The 20,197-nt window shown below is 36.8% G+C and overlaps 2 pseudogenes; both read left to right on the forward strand.

Moving 5' to 3' along the window:
- Positions 1-355: 355 nt before the first annotated feature.
- On the forward strand, positions 356-1,320 carry LOC118990854 (olfactory receptor 56B4-like; annotated as a pseudogene).
- Positions 1,321-9,707: 8,387 nt separating this feature from the next.
- On the forward strand, positions 9,708-11,860 carry LOC118990855 (olfactory receptor 688-like; annotated as a pseudogene).
- The last annotated feature ends 8,337 nt before the right edge of the window (positions 11,861-20,197 follow it).

Genomic DNA, 20,197 nt, shown 5'->3' on the forward strand with positions numbered 1-20,197 from the left:
TTATATGATGTAAACTGCCTAAACAGAAAACAGAAAAAGGAAGTGAATAAACCAAATATTAATATTTACTATCTGTTGGTGATAAGCTTATCAGATGTATTTGCACATGCTTGTTAGACATGAGAGTGGTGATGACAATCAGCTATTCAAACCTCTCTATGTACAACTAATTTTGCCTTTATTGTTACTCTGTGGACTATCTCTCAGAACCAAAAAAAAAAAGATGACGGTAATTCACAAATAAACTGGGTCATTGTTGGAAGTCTCTAATTAAGACCCATAGCTGAACTTTCAAATGCAGCCCCTTTCCTATTCCAGTTTCATGGACAGACGCTGAGAACGGGGCACCGGTGCCATGGATACCTCCACCAGTCTTACCAACAGTTCCAGCCTCCAGATTTCCCAGTTCATCCTGATGGGGCTCCCAGGCATTCATGAGTGGCAGCACTGGCTCTCCCTGCCCCTGGCTCTGCTCTATCTTTTAGCTCTTGCTGCCAATATCCTCATCTTGATCACTATCCAACGTGAGTCCACACTCCATGAGCCCATGTACCATCTCCTGAGCATATTGGCAGTTGTGGACATTGGTTTGGCCAGCACTATTATGCCCAAGATTATAGCCATCTTCTGGTTTGATGCCAAGGCCATCAGCCTCCCTGAATGTTTTGTTCAGATGTATGTCATCCACTGTTTCTTTTTCATGGAGTCTGGCATCTTTCTCTGCATGGCAGTGGACAGATACATAGCCATCTGTCACCCACTGCGTTATCCCACCATAGTCACTGAAGCTTTTATGGTTAAAGTCATAGGATTCATGGTGCTCAGAAATAGCCTGTTCACCATCCCAGTGCCTGTACTGGCTGCCCAAAGGCTCTACTGCTCCAAGAATGAAATTGACCACTGCCTGTGTTCTAACTTGGGTGTTATCAGCCTGGCTTGTGATGACATCACTGTGAACAAATTCTACCAACTGATATTAGGTTGGGTGCTGGTTGGGAGTGATATGGCTCTGGTGTTTTCTTCCTATGCTCTAATCCTTCACACCGTGCTGAGGCTGAACTCAGCAGAAGCAATGTCCAAGGCTCTGAGTACCTGTAGCTCACACCTCATCCTCATTCTCTTCTTCTATACAGGTATTATTGTGCTGTCTGTCACACACCTTGTAAAGGAAAAGATCCCCCTTATCCCTGTACTCCTTAATGTGCTACACAATGTCATCCCCCCTGCTCTCAACCCCATGGTCTATGCCCTCAGGATGCATGAGCTCAGACGGGGATTCCAGAGGCTGCTTGAATGGGTGAAGATGTGTCCACAAAGTAACCTCACATTTAGGACACCATACAGGTGTTAGGAAGGAAGAGGTTGCAGCTCTGAACAGGCCTGGATGGTAAAAATGAGGAAAATGGGCAACAGGCCTGATGGTTAACATCAGGAAAACTTCCAGCTTCACTAATCAAAATAGGCATATGAAAATTATGATGGAATTTTCTATCACTGGAAATAAGAGTAAAGCATGAACCTTTCTAGAGCATTGTTGCCACTCAGGGATTGACACACTTATACAGCTACCATACTTTGAGATATAAGATACACATGGAAGAATTCACTTAACTGTGTAGTAAAGCTTTCTTCTTAATGAAAGAAGAAAACAGTCTTAGAAAATGCCCATGAAAAGTAGTTCTAATTATTTCAAAGTAAATTAAATTTTAACATTTTTACATGTAACAAAAATGCATACTTCTGAGAACAAGGACCCTGAAACACATTCATGTTGTATCTTCCCTGACTTCATTATGTAACTTTGTCCTTACTATGCAAAGATACTTTATAAACATTTCATTCATGATACAATCTCTGAGGAAGCAAAAGTCGGATGAATCCTATATGCCATAGGAAGTATCCTGGACCATGGTCTGGAGAATGACCTCAGGAAGTTGCATGTGATTTCACCTCGGAGAACAACCTCTTAGAAGCAGCATTGGGACAGAAGCAATGTCAAAAACCATAAGCTCATACAGAGCTGGTGCGGCTGTTTTAGAAAACAGTCTGGTAGCTTCACGAGTGGCTGAACAAGTTACCATGTAACCCAGCAATTCCGTTCTTCAGTACCTACTAAGATAAATTGAAAACATATGTCCACACAAAATTTTGTACATGAATGTTCATAGAGACATCATAATAGCCAAAAACTGAAAACAACCCATATGTACATCAGCTGATAAGTGGGTAAACAAAATGTGATATATCCACACAATGGAATAATATCCAGGCAGAAAAAGTTAAAAAGTTCTGACATATGCTACAACATGGGTGAACCTTGAAAATATTATCCTAGCTGAAAAAAGCCAGACAAAAAAAAGAGACATATTTTATTATTCTATTTATATGAAATGTCCAAAATTGGCAAATCTATGAGGACTGAAAGCAGATAAGTGATTGCCATGGGCTAAGGGAAGGAAAAACGGGAACAACTACCTACAGGGTACAGGGGTTCTTTGAGGGTGTTGAAAATTTCTATAATTAGAAGTGATAGCTGCACACCATTGTGCATGTATTAGAAGCTACTGAGTTAAACACTTCATAATGGTTAAGATGCTGAATAGTATGTTATGTAAATTTCATCTTAATTTTTTTAAAAGCCAAAGTTTCTTCTCAAAATGTCTTTCCAGACTTTTCTATTTAAAAAAATTAGCATCATTCCAGCTGAAAAAGATATTTAAAGGGCCCAGATCCACTTTCACAGAGCAAGCCAAAAAGTATGCATTTATAACTTAGTCACAAAAAGTTGACTGCCAGTATGGTATACACCTTTGATTAGTCAATTTCCATATATACCTTTTTATGTACATTCCAATTCCCATACAACCATAAAACATCTTGACAGTTCTATTTAGAAAGATACAGCTATTCTTCACACAAAGATTTCTCCCCTTTTCCCCAAAATATCCAAGGTGCACAGACCAACAGTCATTGTAAACAATGTTACATATATATTACTTATTCCTCAAATTGAGTAATAGTCACACTGAATGTGTTTTTTACTTAAATACTAAACTGTAAAGTTAATTTCTAATAAAATGTATAAAAATGTAAAATAAATAAAATGTATAAAATAAAAATGTAAATGAGATAAAATAAAATAAAAATGTAAATGAGATAAAAGTGGCTAGCATATAGGAATAAAAGTTTGCATATAGAAAGCAAATAGAAAGTATTAAAAGCTACTACACTTCTAATTCTTATAGTTATTCACATCATAATTGATATGCATTATATTTCCCCCAACTCCACACTTGGTAGAGTAACTAAAATTTTTATTCCTTAATGATCTGAATTCTCAGTCATCCTGCTAAAGATTTAGCATCTTTAATTATTAGTATACAATTTTTATTAACCTATACTATTGAGCATGGAAGTACAAAGAAGCCTCAGAGAATGCCCTGGGTTTCCCAAACAGTCTATTTGTCTCCACGGCATAGAAGCAACCTAATTTCCATTTTGGTAGTTCAAATTCATCACTCCAGATAATTGGTCAATCTCTTCTCTTCTTTGGACTCTTGGTGTAATACAATAAAGTTGGCCCCTTGATATGAAGGTACATAAACACAAGTTCCAAATGCATATCTTTTCTGTTTTATCCTCTGATGATATTGGAAGCATTTTCTTTCCATTACAAAAAAAATCAAATTGAAATTCAAAATATGTGCCTATCCCAGTCAGGGCCCATCAATACCCTTGTGGGGCCAACGAAATCCAATTGCTAGCTTCATGTCAGTCTAGACAGTGGCCCAAAATGATCTTAACTTACTGGATGTCCCTTCTAACAAACAACAATTTTGAACTTCAGGGGGAGTCAGTGGATTAGACTGACTACTTATCCACCTACTTATTTACTTATTGCCCATCAGAGCATCACTAGAATGACCCCATGGCCACTCATCTCATATACTCAAAAAGTGGGTTAGAGCATCCACCTGTTGAATCTATTCCACTTCTGAATTCAGAAGATGGCTTTTTTCTGATGAGCTCCTTTAAAATTCCCATTTTCTAAAGGTATAATATCCCATAATCCTGCAAACCATAATGAGATTCCTCTTATTATTGTCATCTATTTTAGACTATATCACCAATCCATTCAAAATCATGTATGTAATTCTGTCACTGTAATTAAGTTCGTCTAATGCCTTGAAGAAACCCATTGAGCAGATTCACCCTTCCTTTCAGCAAGTTGATTGTAAAAACCATCACAGAGAACATACTTTCTCAGAGCAGATGACATTGTATCAGAGATGGTAATTTTAGGTATTTATATATTTTTCTGAAATACCTTGTGATTTCAATTGTAGAGAATAAGCCTACCTGAGAAATGCTTGCCAGTGTTCTTCCTTTGGATATCTATATCATTTCTCCCCATAGAATTTTCTACATTGTCCTGAACAACACATTATTATTCCCAAATCCTTCTTAGTTTGACTTCACATTTTTATCAACACATAATGTATTGGTACCAAACTTAAGAATGTAAGTAACTGCAATTCAAACAGAACTGCTTACTTGCCTGACCATGTTCTTTGACAGTCAAGAAGTAAATTTCCCAAATGTTCTGTCAAATCAGTGACTCTCCTTGGCTATACTTGACAATAATTTATTACTTAATATATCTTAATTTTAGTAAGCTGAAGCTCACCTTGTATCATCTTACATTAACTTAATATTCAGTTTAACAAAATTGCCAACTTAATATTCTGTTTAACAAAATTGCTAAAACATTAAGTATACTTTGGTGGCAAAAATGCATTTTACATATTGATCAAAATATAAAGCATTCTATCTCAAAAAATTATTATTAACAGGGTTTTCATTTTTATTTTAATTTTTTGAAATTAGCTTTCAAAAAGCTCCCATTTACTTTTATGTTGCTTAAAAAATGATACAAGATATTCTAATAGTCAAACACTACTAGAAACACAATAACATTCAAGAAAGAAGGGCAAAAAGATCATTGGATATAAACACCAGCATCACATTTTGAAATTAATCTAGACTTCTCTACAACTCAATCTCCTCAATGTTTATTTACCTATTTGATAAATGTTCATTAAATTACTGCTACTTGCTCAGAACTAGTCTCAACACTGTAAACAAAAATGGTGAAAGAGCACACTCTCAGGGAGCTTACATTTTAGTATGAAAGAAAGAAAAAGCATGAGTAAGTGACTCCATAATGTGGCATATTGTGCTTTGTGCCATGGTAATAAATAAACAGAGCATGATAGAGTGAAGTGTCGCTGTATTGAATCAAATGATCAAAGGATGCATCTTTCATTAAAGAGCATTTAATCAGAATACAAGTTCAATATTACTTTTTTATTCTATTAAATTAACACTAAAAGTACAATATAATAAAAGGCAAGAGAGGCAAGTGGTTCTAGAAGAAACTTGACAAACACAGACAAATATAGAGAGGACCCAGGTAACATTAACTTCTAAAAACTGTCTATTATTTTTGGCAATTTGAACTCATTAGCAATTTCTATGTGATGTTGAAGCAAAAATTAAATTGCAGTGCAATAAGATGTATATGGAAGCTGAGCGGGAAAAAGCAACATAAAGTGTTTCTCCCAACATTTGTGAAGCCCAAAATAGATAAAGGCAATCTTTTTCTCCCCCTTTCAATATTTATAAAGCATTTGGAGTGAAGATATATGTTGAGATAGGGAGACTTCAAAATCTTCCTGTAAGGAGAGGCACCATTCATTAAATAAGGCTGAATTCTTCCCTGAGGATGCTGGAGCAGCCCATCTGGGTGGGCTTCCCTGGGACTAAAACTCAATGGATCTGCTCATGGGTATACTTAGCTAACCCCTAAGAGCATTTAGGTACTATTCCCACTGCATGAAAAAAAGACCCTGGAGGATGCTTGGAGCAGAGCAAGGAGGGCCTGAAGGGCAGCACACTGGGCATATCAGGAATCTCTTTCAAACAGAACCCCAGACTCCTGGGGCAGCAAGCTAGGACAGGAACAAAAAGCTGAAGTCAGGCAGGTGAACCCAGGAGACCGGAAGCATCTACAAAATGCATTGCAGCCTGAGACCCCCTTGAAAGCCCCTCCTGAAGTAGTAAGTGAACCAGCCAATGATCTGCATCTTGAGAGGTGAAGAGGTGGGTGTGTCCCACGTTCCAAGATTCTGTCCTAATTTTTGAGTTTGATTTTATGCCTTATCTTCAGCTTCCATGGTTGACTTTCTTAGTTGATCTTTATCAGTTGACCTCTCTTCTCTAGGGCTCTTCCCTTTCTCAGGGACTAAAACCTGTGATTATAAGACAGGAAAGAAATGAGGCTGATTTTTAAGATTGTCAGTGAATAAATAATAAGCCAAAGAATCAAAAATAATAAATTCTAGAATAACACAATAAAAAATACATAAAATAAAAAAGTTTAAATAATAAAATAATAAATTTTACATCCAAGATTCTCAAAACAAAAAGCAACTACAAACAAGACTGCTTTATTACATCTGGCAGAAAAAAAAGACATTTAAAAAAGCATCATATTTAATGCAACTTGTAGTTGAAGTCCCATTTAATTCAATCTCCCAAATGAAAAATGTTTGCCACCATACTTATTTTACATTGGGAATACAAAAAACTCATATTCACTCAAAATATTAACCATCATAATAAGAACAGAACAGAGATACAAAATTTTAATGAAATTTTATTTAGAATTGAAAAAAGGAATAGGGGGTCCACATTTACAAATCAGAAACTTAATAGTATAAATCTGTCAACTTTTTTCAAATTTAATCTACAAATATAACACATTGCCAATCAAAATGTAATTTTAAAACTCAACATAGAAATTCTAAGATTAATCTAAAAAATAAACACATAAAAGTGGCTTTAAAATTAAAGAGAAAAATTAAAGAAATAAAAATATTAAAATGTATTAATTTCCTTATAAAAATTAAAACTTTTTAGTTTGATATCAGCAAAAATTAATCAGAAAGAAGTAGAAACAGTAGATCACCCCAAAAGTAAAATATTTACATAAAAATTCACAATGTGACCAAGAAAAGCATAATAATCACTTGGTGAGATACATAGGAGCCATTGTTTAGTTATTTGAAATAAATTTATTTACATACCTCTCATGAATAGGAAAATTAATCACATGAAAATAAATCATGTCACAAAACCAAAAAGTCAGCCATTTAAAATTAAAAGTCGGACTTCCACCAAGATGGAGGTGTAGGTGGAAACACTGTGTCTTCTCCCACAAACAGGTTTGAATACAACAAAGGTTTAGTAAACAAAGATGCAGCCAAAGAATAGAAAATTGAACTATGCAGAAGTCCGACAACAACAAACGGTTCTACCAGACTGGTAAGGGGGCGGAGCCAGCAGCAGAGTGGGGTCGGGCAGAAAAGATCCCCCAACCCCAGGCGCCCAGGCAGCCCTGGACGGATCCCAGGAGTGGGGTAGCCTCGGGCAGACCCAGTGAGGGCGCAAGGTGGCAGGTTGACTGTGGTCACACACTCACGCACAGATAAACCAGCAAAGGAGTGAGCAGTGAGATGGACTGCGCAGGCCCCAGCAGCAGACCCAGTGGGGGCGCAGGGCGGCAGGCTGACCACGGTCACACATTCTTGTGGTAAGGTGAACCGAGCGAGCCCCAGAGGTGGAAAGCAGCACGGCAGACCATCATTGCTCCTCTTTGACCCCGCCCCCACATACAGCATCACAACCCAGCAACTGAGTGGCCCTGCCCTGGTGAACACCTAGGGCTCCTCTCCTCATAGGTAACAGGCACAAACAGTCCAAAATATGGCTCAAGAAGAACTCAAAGCCCCAGAGCTCATATCTCTAAGAGACAAAGAAATAGCGAACCTCTCAGATGCACAGTTCAAAATACTGGTGATCAGGATGCTCACAGGACTGGTTGATTTTAGTCACAAATTAGAGGAACATATGAAGGCTAAACTAATTGAAATTAAGGGAAATGCACAGGAAACCAATAGTGATGGGAGGGAAACTGGGACTCAGATCAAGGGAGTGAACCAGAAGGAAGGAAGAAACGACCAAACAGAAAAATGTGAAGTAACAAGAATTAAAAAAAATGAGGAAAGGCTTAGGAACCTCCAGGACTGCTTTAAACGTTCCAACATCCTAATTATAGGGGTACCAGAAAGGGAAAAGAAACAGCCACGAGTGGAAAACTTATTTGAACAAATAATAAAGGAGAACTTCCCCAATCTGGCAAAGGAAATAGACTTCCAGGAAATCCAGGAAGCTCAGAGAGTCCCAAAGAAGTTGGACCCAAGAAGGAACACACCAAGGCACATCATAATTACATCACCCAAGATTAAAATGAAGGAGAGAATCCTAGAGCAGCAAGAGATAAGGGGACAGTCACCTACAAAGGAGTTCTCATCAGACTGTCAGCTGACTTCTCAAAAGAGACCTTACAGGCAAGAAGGAAAGGGAAAGAAGTATTCCAAGTCATGAAATTCAAAGGCCTACATTCATGATTGCTCTATCCAGAAAAGCTTTCATTTAGAATGGAAGGGCAGATAAAGTGCTTCTCAGATATGATCAAATTCAAGGAGTTCATCATCACCAAGCCGTTATTATATGAAATGCTAAAGGGACTTATCTAAGAAAAAGAAGATAAAAATATGAACAGTGAAAGGATAGCAAACTCACAGTTATTAACAACCACACCTAAAACAAAAGCAAACCAAGAGGACAGCTAGATCAGGATCGGAACCGTAGAAATGAAGAACACATGGAGGGTTAGCAACAGGGGAGTGGGAGGAGGAGAAGGGGTGAGAAGGTACAGAAAATAAGTAGCATAGACGGTAGGTAGAAAATAGATAGGAGGGAGGGCAAGGATAGTAGAGGAAATATAGAATCTAAACAAGTTGAGACACGTGGTCATAAACTAAAGGGGGGGAATGGTGGGGGAAGGGGTGTGCAGGGTGGAGGGGAATGAAGGGTGAAAATAGAACAACTTTAATGGTATAATCAATAAAATATATTTTTAAAAAAGAAAATAATAATAATAAAAATAATAAAATTAGAAGTCATATGTAAGGGAATATTCATCCAAATTTTGAGTAAAAAATTATTTTTAATATCTCCTGTTTGGATAATGGAATGCTTTGAGAGTTTGATGACAGCTAAACAGATTCTTTCCCCAGAATGATGCAAATATAGACAAAAATTTTCCATGTCAATTTAGGAAGTTTATAGACTTCCACAGAGATCATTCATAAATTCTTGGTTAGAGTTCCATTTAAGCTTAAAAGACATAGAAAACACATAAGAGAAAAATAATATATAAGTATGGTTTTGAAAGGTAAAACATATATCCAAAACTATGTATAAGCATCATATAAACAAAACAAAAATTGGGGAAAATGTTATAAAACTGTATGATAACATTCAGTGACTGTTGAAAATAAAGGTTATAAAAACTTAAAATATTTTTTAAAGTTTCCCAATGAATTGCACTATGTTAGAAAAAGCACAGAATAAGAAATTCTATTGATTCCTAAATATTTGACAAAGTATTTTTCACAAATAAAGGGAACAAAAAGAATTCTGAGTTGCTGAAGGATTCCAAAAGTAAAAAGTCCATAATTTTTTTGCCCACAGACACTTTATGATTCAAATACTTGAAAATGTTCTACAATAATTCAAGAATGAACAAAATTAAGAATGTAAGAATGAAAAAAGAAAGCAACTATTAGAAGGCAAAGAATGAGTCAAGAAATCACTTAAGTGAACAAAGCTAAATGTGTATGGTAAATGCCTGCTATATTTTCAACCCATACCAAACAAAAATCTGAAAGTGGTTGAAAGTTTTGGGGTGATTTTTTCCTTATATCTTTTATTAATAAAATTAACTATTTATAATTTAGTTTCCAGTGTGTCTTTATGATTAATTTTATGATCAGAAGAGGGAGTAAATGATATTCTGAAAGGGAACTAATTTTTTTGGCTATTTTATGGAAAGAGTGCTGGTATTAATGCAAAAGATTAAAATTTTGCTGAAGATTTCTCAACTTTTTAGTGTTTTCAGTATGATTCTTATTTAGACAAATCATTCACCTCTGTGTCCTTAGATGTCAATAATACCTGTCTGGTGAAGATTAAATGAGACCGGTTTTGGCAGAAACAATTTCCCTACCACAGGCACTGTTTAAAAGAAAAGCATGCTCAGGGTTGTCACTGTGGCTACTTATTGTCTTCCTGAAGATACTCATTTGTGGGGGAAGTTTCTCTGCTCTCTAGCTTTACCTCTTGAAAATTTGGGTTCTTTATAAGATACATGTTTTCTGCTTTGTGTTTGTGTTCCTCACACATTGAAAAATTCTACCTAGGATGTCAGAAAGGCCAGTAAATCTTGTCTTTTCTGTTGTTCTTTTTTTAAACAAATTTATTTGAGTGGCATTTGTTAATAAAATTCTATCAGTTTCAACTCTACAAATCGGTTTCTATAATACATCATCTGTATATTACATTGTGTGTTCACTACCCAAAGTCAGATCTCCTTTCATCACCATTTATTCCCCCTTAACTCTCTTTTCCCTTTCCCCACCCCCCATTTCCTGTGGTAATCACCATACTGTTATCTGTGTCTATGAGTTTGTTTGTTATTTTGTTTTTAGTAGGTTGTCTTTTTTTTTTTTTTTTTTGCTTAATCCCTTTACCTTTTTCTGTTGTTCTTGTCTGAACTTTTCTTAAGGGTTTCAAGTAGGTAGAGGATACATTGTGTTAAAATGACTGAGTTGTTATGAATGAATCTTATACCTCTAATACAAATGTTGACCCTCAGCTGAGCAAACCAAAGTCTATTTTTGTTTCCCCTTAATTTTCAGGTAGATGCTGAGAAGAATACATCACATGAGGTGGACACCACCCTGAGTATAATCAATAGTTCAAGGTTTCAAGTGTCTGAGTTCCTCTTGATGGGGTCCCAGGCATTCACAAGTGGCAGCACTGGCTTTCCCTGCCCCTGGCTCTCCTCTATCTCTTAAATCTTGGTGCCAATTTCCCACCATCCAATGTGAGCCTTCTCTGCACCAGCCCATGGACCATTTCCTTGGTATTTTGGCTGTGGTGGACATTGGCCTGGCCACCACCTTCATGCTCAAGATTCTGGCAATCTCCTGGTTTGATGCCAAAGTCATCAGCTTTCCTCAGTGTCTTGCTCAGATGTATGCTATCAACTCTTTTATGAGCGTAGAGTCAGGCATTTTTCTCTGCATGGCTGTGGATAGAAATGTAGCTATTTGCTATCCCCTTCAGTAGACCCTCATAGTCACTAAGGTTTTTGTGATCAAAGTCACAGTATCTGTGATTCTCAGAAATGTTCTGTTGACCAATCCACTGCCTATATTGGCTACCCAGTGACACTACTGCTCCAGAAACAAGATTGATAATTGCCTGTGCTCTAACTTGGGTGTCATCAGTCTTGCCTGTGATGACATTACCATTAATCAGTTTTATCAGTTGAGTTAGAGTTGGGAATAACATGGGTTTGGTCTTTACTTCTTATGCTTTGATTATTTGCTCAGTGATGATGTTGAACTCTGCTGAAGTAACATCTAAGACCCTGAATACCTGCAGCTCCCATCTCATCCTCGTTCTCTTTTTCTGCACAGCAATTGTTGTACTATCTGTCACCCATCTGGCTAGAGAAAGGTTTCACTTTATCCCTGTTCTCCTCAATGTGCTGCACAGTGTCATTCCCCCAGTCTCAAACCCTATGATGTATGCTCTTAGGACCCAGGAGCTGAGGGTCGGCTTCCAGAGGCTACTGGGTTTGAATGAGAATGTGTCCAGGAAGTGAGCCAACTTTAAATGAAAGAATTCTATAATTGGTATTACAGAAAAAGCACAGGCTTTGGAGCACAAGAGTCTGGGGTTAAAATTTCATGTCTTTTAATTGCTAAGAATGTTGAGTCAAATTAATTCATCCATGTTGTATAGCATACTTGCAAGGCACCATTGTAAATTCATCTAATTGCCATAATATCCTTATGAAACAACTACAATTGTTACTTAATACATTTTTCACATGAGGCAAGAAAGTTGAGAAACCTGTCCAAAGTCAAGTGAGAAGAAGTTGCAGAGTGAGATTAGAAATCAACCAGTCAAGCTCCAGAATCCCTGCTCTTAGCCTTTTCTTTCTATTCCGACTAACTACTAATTTTTAAAAATGTAAATTAAGATGACAATACAAAGGAATTGTATCTAAGTGAAATTATATATCACTTCTCTATTAATACAAAAAACTCATTTAAAATTGTCAGCAATTTTTCTATCTAGTGATAAATATAGCATATTTAAAATCCTCTAAAAAGAATCACTCTAGAAGATGCTCTTACTTATATAAATCAAGAATTTGACAAGAATTGTTTTGTCACTTTACAAACTCTTTGCCAATTTGTGGGTTAAATTGCACTAAATACTAAGAAGAATATTTCAACTACTTTTTTATATTCAACATTACTTGAATTTCTCTAATAACTTAAGAAAAATTCCAGTGAGGTCTTATGGTTCATTAGCAGTATAAAAGAGATCAAGATTCTCTGAAGTGAAACTTTCCTTGTAAGAGAAATGACATAAGTGGATAGAAAAAAGGGTAGTAGGTAAAATTGGTTTTTTTTATTATTATTTATTTCAATGCCAAAGTATAGATCAGCAAGGTGAAATGTTGGCTTCAGGATATGTGGATTAATTTACAAGGCTCTCCTGACCCAAGCACATGACATTATGGCAAACTTTGGAAAGAAAAGCCTAACTGTGCCAGTAAACTTGGAAGCCCAACAGTGCAGGCCATCAAAATTTAAGGAAATGAATCGTCTTTCTTCTGGCAGAGTAAGTTAAATAGCAAAGGCTCCATTACATCTATTGATAATGCAGAACTGGACCACGCGGTTTCATCTTTTTTAATAGGGATCCCAAATACCAAGAACAGAAACATTGGCAGGTGATAAAGAGTAGTGCATTAGTGGGTGGGTCAAGTATCCTGTTTCCTTTTCCATATGCTGTTTGGATAAAGTCTCCAAGACTCTTTGATGTTTCAAGGGAAAAAAATAAGTCCTAAAAGAAAGATGCTGGATTTTTTTTCTAATCTGGCTATTGAAGAGATTGGATTTCCAACTCTGCTAATGGCAGAGGATAATTCAGACAAAGCCTCCCAGTGAGACAAGTAAAAGTGGTAGACAAAATGACTTTATTTTTTTCATGTTTTTTTTATTTTTAAGTATATTTTATTGATTATCCTATTACAGTTGTCCCATTTTTTCTCCCCTTTATCTCCCTCTGCACTGTACCCCATTCCCTCCAGCATCCACCCCCTTTATTTCATGTCCATGGGTTGTATATATTATTTCTTTGGCTTCCCCATTTTTTATACTATTCTTAACATCCTCCTGCCCATTTTTCACCTTCCAATTTCAGCTTTAAATGTGTATAGAGAGACTGGAAAAGCAAAGAATTAGTAAAAAATTATGTGGCTAAAATCTGAGTGCACATAAAAAAAACTCAGAGAAACTTTCAATTTCAATATGTAAAGAGTTTAGAAGTTAGTCCTATCATTACATTAAGAACAGGCAGAAAAAGGTGAGAATCAACAACTGTTCTTAGAACCATCAGAGAACTGAGGTCACAGGGCTAACTGACATCCTGGAGTCAGAGAAATATCCTTACCCTGGATGAGAGATGGCTCTAGTAACAAAAATAAGCTTCCTCCTCCCACTACAAAACCCAGCAACACTAAGATAATTAATAAATAAATAAATAATAGCATGATGCAAAAACAAATGGAGAGCCATTGAAGAAACAGAAGAAGATTGGGGAAACTCTAAAGATGAAAAATAATTGCGATGGAATTTTGGAAGAAGCTCAAAAGGAGAAGGGGAAAGGACTGTTACAAAATAATGTAGATTCAGACTGAGGAATGTCTATCACTGAGAAGCAAAAGTCTATTCAGAAATCAAGCTGGTGAATGGGAGTAATAGACAGAAAACTGTACTTGAAAAATAATTAAATATAAAAATTGGAAAAAAAAAGAAATCAAGCTGGTGATTAATGGGTAGTCAGGCATGTCTAGCCTCCTGAACACACAGTCTTGGACCAAGAAGTGGGCTAAAAGTCAAGCTATATTGGTGGTTATTCCAAGAATATTAGAGACTGTCAAAAAACCAAGCAGAGACGACATGCCTATAAACAACCATGACCCATGATTCATGGCGAACAAGCTTCAACCATAAATCAAGCTACTCGCACCTCACATTTCCCCTACAACAGGTTGAATCAAACAAATACAGCAGCATCCCAACATTGCCTACGAGAAAAGAAATCAACAAATCAATCTCCAAAATGGCTTGATCTAAGACAGGTTTCTTTCTGACTCTGGGCCGCTAAGCTCTTTTTTCTTATAACATTTGCTTAAGGAAACTTATCATCATAAACTCTTTTTCTGCCCTTTTGTAGTGTATATGAATCATCTTCTAATCTTTTGCCAGTTATACAACCCAGGAAATGTCTTTCTCGAGGACCTGGGAACTATCTCCTGAAATTCAAACATTGAAGGAGATACCCCATCTCTCAATCTCTGTGGAGAGTAAGAGCCTAACTTCCTTGGGTGCCAATTAGCAAACACAGATGGCCTCATCACAGACAAACATGTGCAATCTCAGAAATAACTCAATGTGCTTGACACATCTCATTGATCAATCTCCCACTAAAATCCTTCAGGACTTTTCCACTAGCTCTCCCCAGGGCTTAAACCCATTGCACCTGACACCTTACCTCAGCCCAGTCCGGACTTGCGCTTTAGCAGAACTGGGTAGCCAGACTTGGTCTGTGTTCTCTTCCTCATTTCTGGCAATCGTATCAGAATAAAATCAACTTCCATTTGCTCATCCAGTTTAATACAATTTTTCATTAGCACTAAAAACAACAACCTGTTTGAGAAAAATCAAGACAAAGAGTGGCATTGGAGTTAATAAGCACAACTCACACCCAAAGAGATGGAATAAACTCTAAAAGCTCTTCTCAAGGTAACTATCTCTATGTGATCTCTCCAACTCAGGATTTCAAAGTCACCCCTTCTCAGGTCTAGAGGTGATGACAAATACTATTATTAGCCCTAGGAAACTGCACTTTCACTTTAGATCTCTTACTGACCATGTCCTTATAAATAGGCCCTTTGTAAGTAATTTATTCTCAAATTATTCTAATTTGAGAAATAACCAGTGTTGACAAGGATGTAGAGAAAGGGAACTCTTATGCACTGTTGGTGGAAATGTAAATTGGTACAGCCACTATGAAAAACAGTAAGGAGGTTCCTCACAAAAATTAAAAAATAGAACTACTATATGGCCAAGTGATTCTACTCCCAAGTATTTATCCAAGGAAAACAAAACACTAATTTGAAAAGATATATGTACCTCCATGTTCATTGCAGTATTATTTATAATGGCCAAGAAATGAAAACAATCTAAGTGTCTATCAGAAGATGAATGGATATAGAAAATGTGAGATTATAATACTATTCAACCATAAAAATTAATGGAATCTTGCCATTTATGAAAATACAGTTGGGCCTCGAGAGCATTGTGCTAAGCAAAATAAGTCAGACAGATAAAAGCAAATACCATATGATCTCACTTATATGTAAAAATTTTTTAAACATATTTATGGATACAGAGAAGAGATTGGTAGTTTTCCGTGGCAGGGGCAGGAGTCAAAACAAGAAAATCAAAAAGTACAAATTTCCAGTTATAAAATAAATAAGTCATGGGATGTACTGTACAGCACAATGACTATAATTAAGAATACAGTTGATCCTTGGATAACACAGTATTTGAACTGGGCAGGTCCATTTTGTGTGTCTTTTTTTCAATAAATATACAGTATGTTCCCTGTATCACCAGGTTTCCCATCCACAGACTCAACCAACTGTGGATCAAAAATAATAATTTTTATCCACAGTTGAAATTTGCAGATGCAAAGGGTTGACCACATACATTGTTTTATTCCATTTTCTATAAGGCACTTGAGCAGCCACAGAGCTTTGGTATGGAAGAAAGGTCCTAGAACCATTCCCCCATGGATACTGAAGAATGACTATAGTTAAATTTGAGGAGAGTCAAAAAGTTACACACAGACTTTCAACTTCACAGAAGTTGGCACCCTTAACCCTCACATTGTTCTACGCTCAACTCTACTGTATTTTGCATATTTGAAAGTTGCTGAGACAGGGTGACTCTTAATAGTTGTCATCACATACAAAAACTAATGTATAACTATGTGTGGTGATGGATGTTAACTAGACTTATTGTGCTGATCATTTTGTAACATGTACAACTATCGAATCATTGTGCTGGGCACCTGAAACTAATACAGCATTACTTGTCAATTATACTTCAATAAAAAGAACTTTTTAAATTATTCTAATTTGAATGGGCCATCTGTTTTCTAATGGCACTCCAGCTACTACAATGTTCACTGGGTTAGGTAGTATGGAAGTCATTAGCAAGAACAGTTTCAACATTCCGATAAGACAGATCTTTAGATGGCCATAGGTTAAAAAGGTGAGGAAGTAAAGATAACATTGAAAGATAACTCTTACAAGAGGATGGGTCAATGAAAGGCAGAGACTGAAGATACAGGAGTGAAACTGGGAAGAGCTGTGGCAAGACTGGGGCAGAAGTATGTGGAGTACAGAGAGTTTTTGAAGTTGATAGTCCTCGGAATCCTGATACATTGAGGTGCATTATAATAGAAAGAGGAAGACTTGTGAGAAAAAAGTAGGTAGTTGTGCCATATTGCTTGATTTAAACATAAGCATATTCCAACACCAGTGATTATATTATGGAGCAATTTGAGCACAACCGAATTTCACATTTGCTTTTGTGTACTTTTGTCCAGTAGAAACACTGGTTGAATGTAGAAAACTGTATCAAGCTCAACACAAGCTGCATAGGAATACACACACCCACTCTCCAGACACCGATCAGCTAGCTTCCTTCTCTTCACCACTTTCGGTCTATTTCAGATAGAGCTCCTTCCACCACTGCACAATAATCCACATGCTGTAACACCTCTGTGTTCCCACAGCAAACCACTGTCTTCTTTAAAGTGTTATATGCATTGTAGAATTTGTGTTTTTTTAACCATTTAACATTGTAAAACTCTGCTACCGTTTATACTAGTTTTCTATCTTTTTCAATGTGTTTCTGATGAAGTTGTTGAATGCTGTGCTCCTAACTCCATTTTTTCATAAATCCAGTGGTTTTACACACAGGATATTGCACAGCACAGTGACTTTTAGGAACTCATGTGTCACATAACAGAACTCACTGTAATTGCTAGAGTGAGTGGGGAAGAAATCAATCTTAAGCAGAAGGGAGAACATACTTTCACCCAGTGTTTCAACCTGGCAAAGCTGTCCAACTGGTGGGCCATCCCTGGGTCTAGGTGTGATTAGGACTGTCCCCAGAAGTGACTAAGACAAGCCTCCAAAGTCACTGGGGACCTTTCCTGCTGGAGTGAGACAACAACCTGCTCTCTCGTAGTTGGACGAGAGAGTGGATTGTCATGGGGTGGGCCCAGGGAGGGTCGGACTTCAACCAGGTCATTTCAGAGATGTGATTTCTTACCAAAATCCAGGAGACATAAGGAGAGAGCTAGATCTGCTTTTAGCAACCAAGCACAGACAGTAGAAGCAAAAAGAAAAGCATCCCAGAAGGAAGCACTGGCCTCATGGCCCCTCCCACAGTAGTAAGTAAACCAGCCAACAATACAGACACTGGGGAGAATCAGTGGAGGCAGTCCACCTCCTTGGATTCTGTCCAGGTCTATGAATCTGGCTCACTATCTGTGGATTTCTCAGCCTGCCTTTCTTCCCTTTCCATCAGGTTCTCTTCACCTGTGCAGGGGCTGAGAGCTGTATCTGGCAACGAGGCCAAAGAGATGAGGCTGAGCCACAAGGGATATGGCCACGTTGGAAAACAGGGGGCTCACCAACTAAAGAAACGCGCAAAGAAACCCTCTTGGCTCCCACAGTGTCAGCCACATAGGAAGCTCTCAGTAAAAAATTGGTGACTAAATGATCCAACTAAGTGATTTGTGCATAATAAATTATAAAAAAGATTTCAAAATAAGATTTTATGAATCACGAAGTTCAATTTTTCATGATTTAGAACTCTTATAGCTTATGAAATACATTGTTAATATGTGTTATTTGTAAAATTTAATATTTTTATTAAATCAACCAACATATAAATTACATGGGATGCTATGACTATTGTTTTACATTGTTCTGATTAAAATAAAGTATATATAAATAAGAAATGTAATGTTTGGAAAAGAGTTTCAAATTGTAATTTTTATAACATTTATGAGGTTATACTAGAAAATCAGGAGAAAATGAACTAAAAATAATTATAACTGACAATAAAATACTAAAGTGAATCCAAAGCAAAATAACAGAAATCAGCAGGTTCTCTAGGTACAAGCAACATTTAATTAGAAATTTTACTCTAGAAAAAATTCCACTCAAAAAATTTCAAATATAGTAAAAAAAATAGTGAGGAATGTTAACACATATAAATTATGTTCTTTAGGGACAGATATAGAGAAAATTTAATGAAAGAGGCACAAAGTTGCAGAATAAGAAGGAAAAATATTTTAAAATGTTATTTTTATAAATTAATTTTTATATTTCATAAGACCCCAATTAAATTTAGATATTTTGGAAATTAACAAAAAAAGTTAATGCCCTGGCTGGTGTAGCTCAGTGGATTGAGCATGGGCCTGTGAAGCAAAGGGTCTCTGGTTCGATTCCAAGTCAGGGCATAGGCCTGGGTTGCAAGCCAGGACCCCAGTAGGGGACACGTGAGAAGCAACCACACATTGATGTTTCTCTCCCACTCTTTCTCCTTCCCTTCCCCTCTCTCTAAATAAAATAGATAAAATATTTTAAAAAGTTAAGATGATCTTGTCAGTCTAAATGTTGGCAAAAGCTTTAAAATTTAATGTATAAAATATTAAGTGGATAAAAGATTTCTTGTGTATTAAATCTCTTGAAAATCTAGAAGTGCTTTATTCACTATGGTACTCTCATCATAATCACAGACAGAAAAATGAAATGATAAATTAGAGCTAGTGCATATAACAACTTGCTGTATGTGAAAAGAAGCATCAACAGTTAATAGAAAAACAGACTAAAACTATCATTTTGCTATTTTTTTAAAAAACAATATAAATATATTCTCTCTTCTGTAGACCAAAGATAAATGAGTTACATTTTGTAATTAACCATTAAAAACAGAAAAAAGTAACGAGAAATGAATACTAATCAAAATTTCAAGTTGAAGATGATTTTCTAATTCATTCAGAGTATATTGCCCATTTTCTCTTTCTGATGAAATAACTTGAAAATGTTCTACACCATGCAAGATTTTTTTAATCCTCACCTGAAGATATGTTTATTCATTTTTCAGAAAGGGAGAGAGTGAGCAGAAAAAACATCAGTGTGAGAGAGGAACATCAGTTGCCTCCCATACAAATCCAGACCTGGGATCAAACCATAACCTAGGTATGTGTCCTCACCAGGGATGGAACCCACAAACTTTTGGTGTACAAAGTTTCAACAAACTGAGCCACCCAGCCTGAGCAGCCTGCAAGATTTGAATCAAAGTAAAGACTTCACAAATGGAGAAGGACTCCAAGAATGAAATTGACCACTGTATGTGCTCTAACCCTGGGGTCACTGGTTTGGCCTGTGATGACACCACCATTAATAGGTTTTATTAGTTGGCTTTAGCCTGGGTCGTGGGTGAAAGTGACATGGCTCTAGTCCTTATATCTTATGTTCTGATCTTTCACTCTGTGATGAGGCTGAGCTCTGCTGAGACAATAGTCAAGGCTCTGAGCACCTGCACTTCCAATCTCATTCTCATCTTCTTCTTCTACACAACCATTGTTGTGTCTATAGCCCATCTGGCAGCAAAAGTAGTTCCTATCTTTCCTGTTCTTCTCAGTATGTTTAACATTGTCATCCCCCCTGCAGCCCTTAACCCCATCGTATATGCTTGTCGGGCCCAGGAGCTCAGAGTGAGCTTCCAGAGGATGCTTAGATTAGACAAGAATGTGTTCCAGAAGTGACACA

The sequence above is a fragment of the Sturnira hondurensis genome, unplaced genomic scaffold, assembly GCF_014824575.4.
Source record: "Sturnira hondurensis isolate 20B ecotype Veracruz unplaced genomic scaffold, ASM1482457v3 Scaffold0007378, whole genome shotgun sequence".
Lineage (NCBI taxonomy): Eukaryota > Metazoa > Chordata > Mammalia > Chiroptera > Phyllostomidae > Sturnira > Sturnira hondurensis.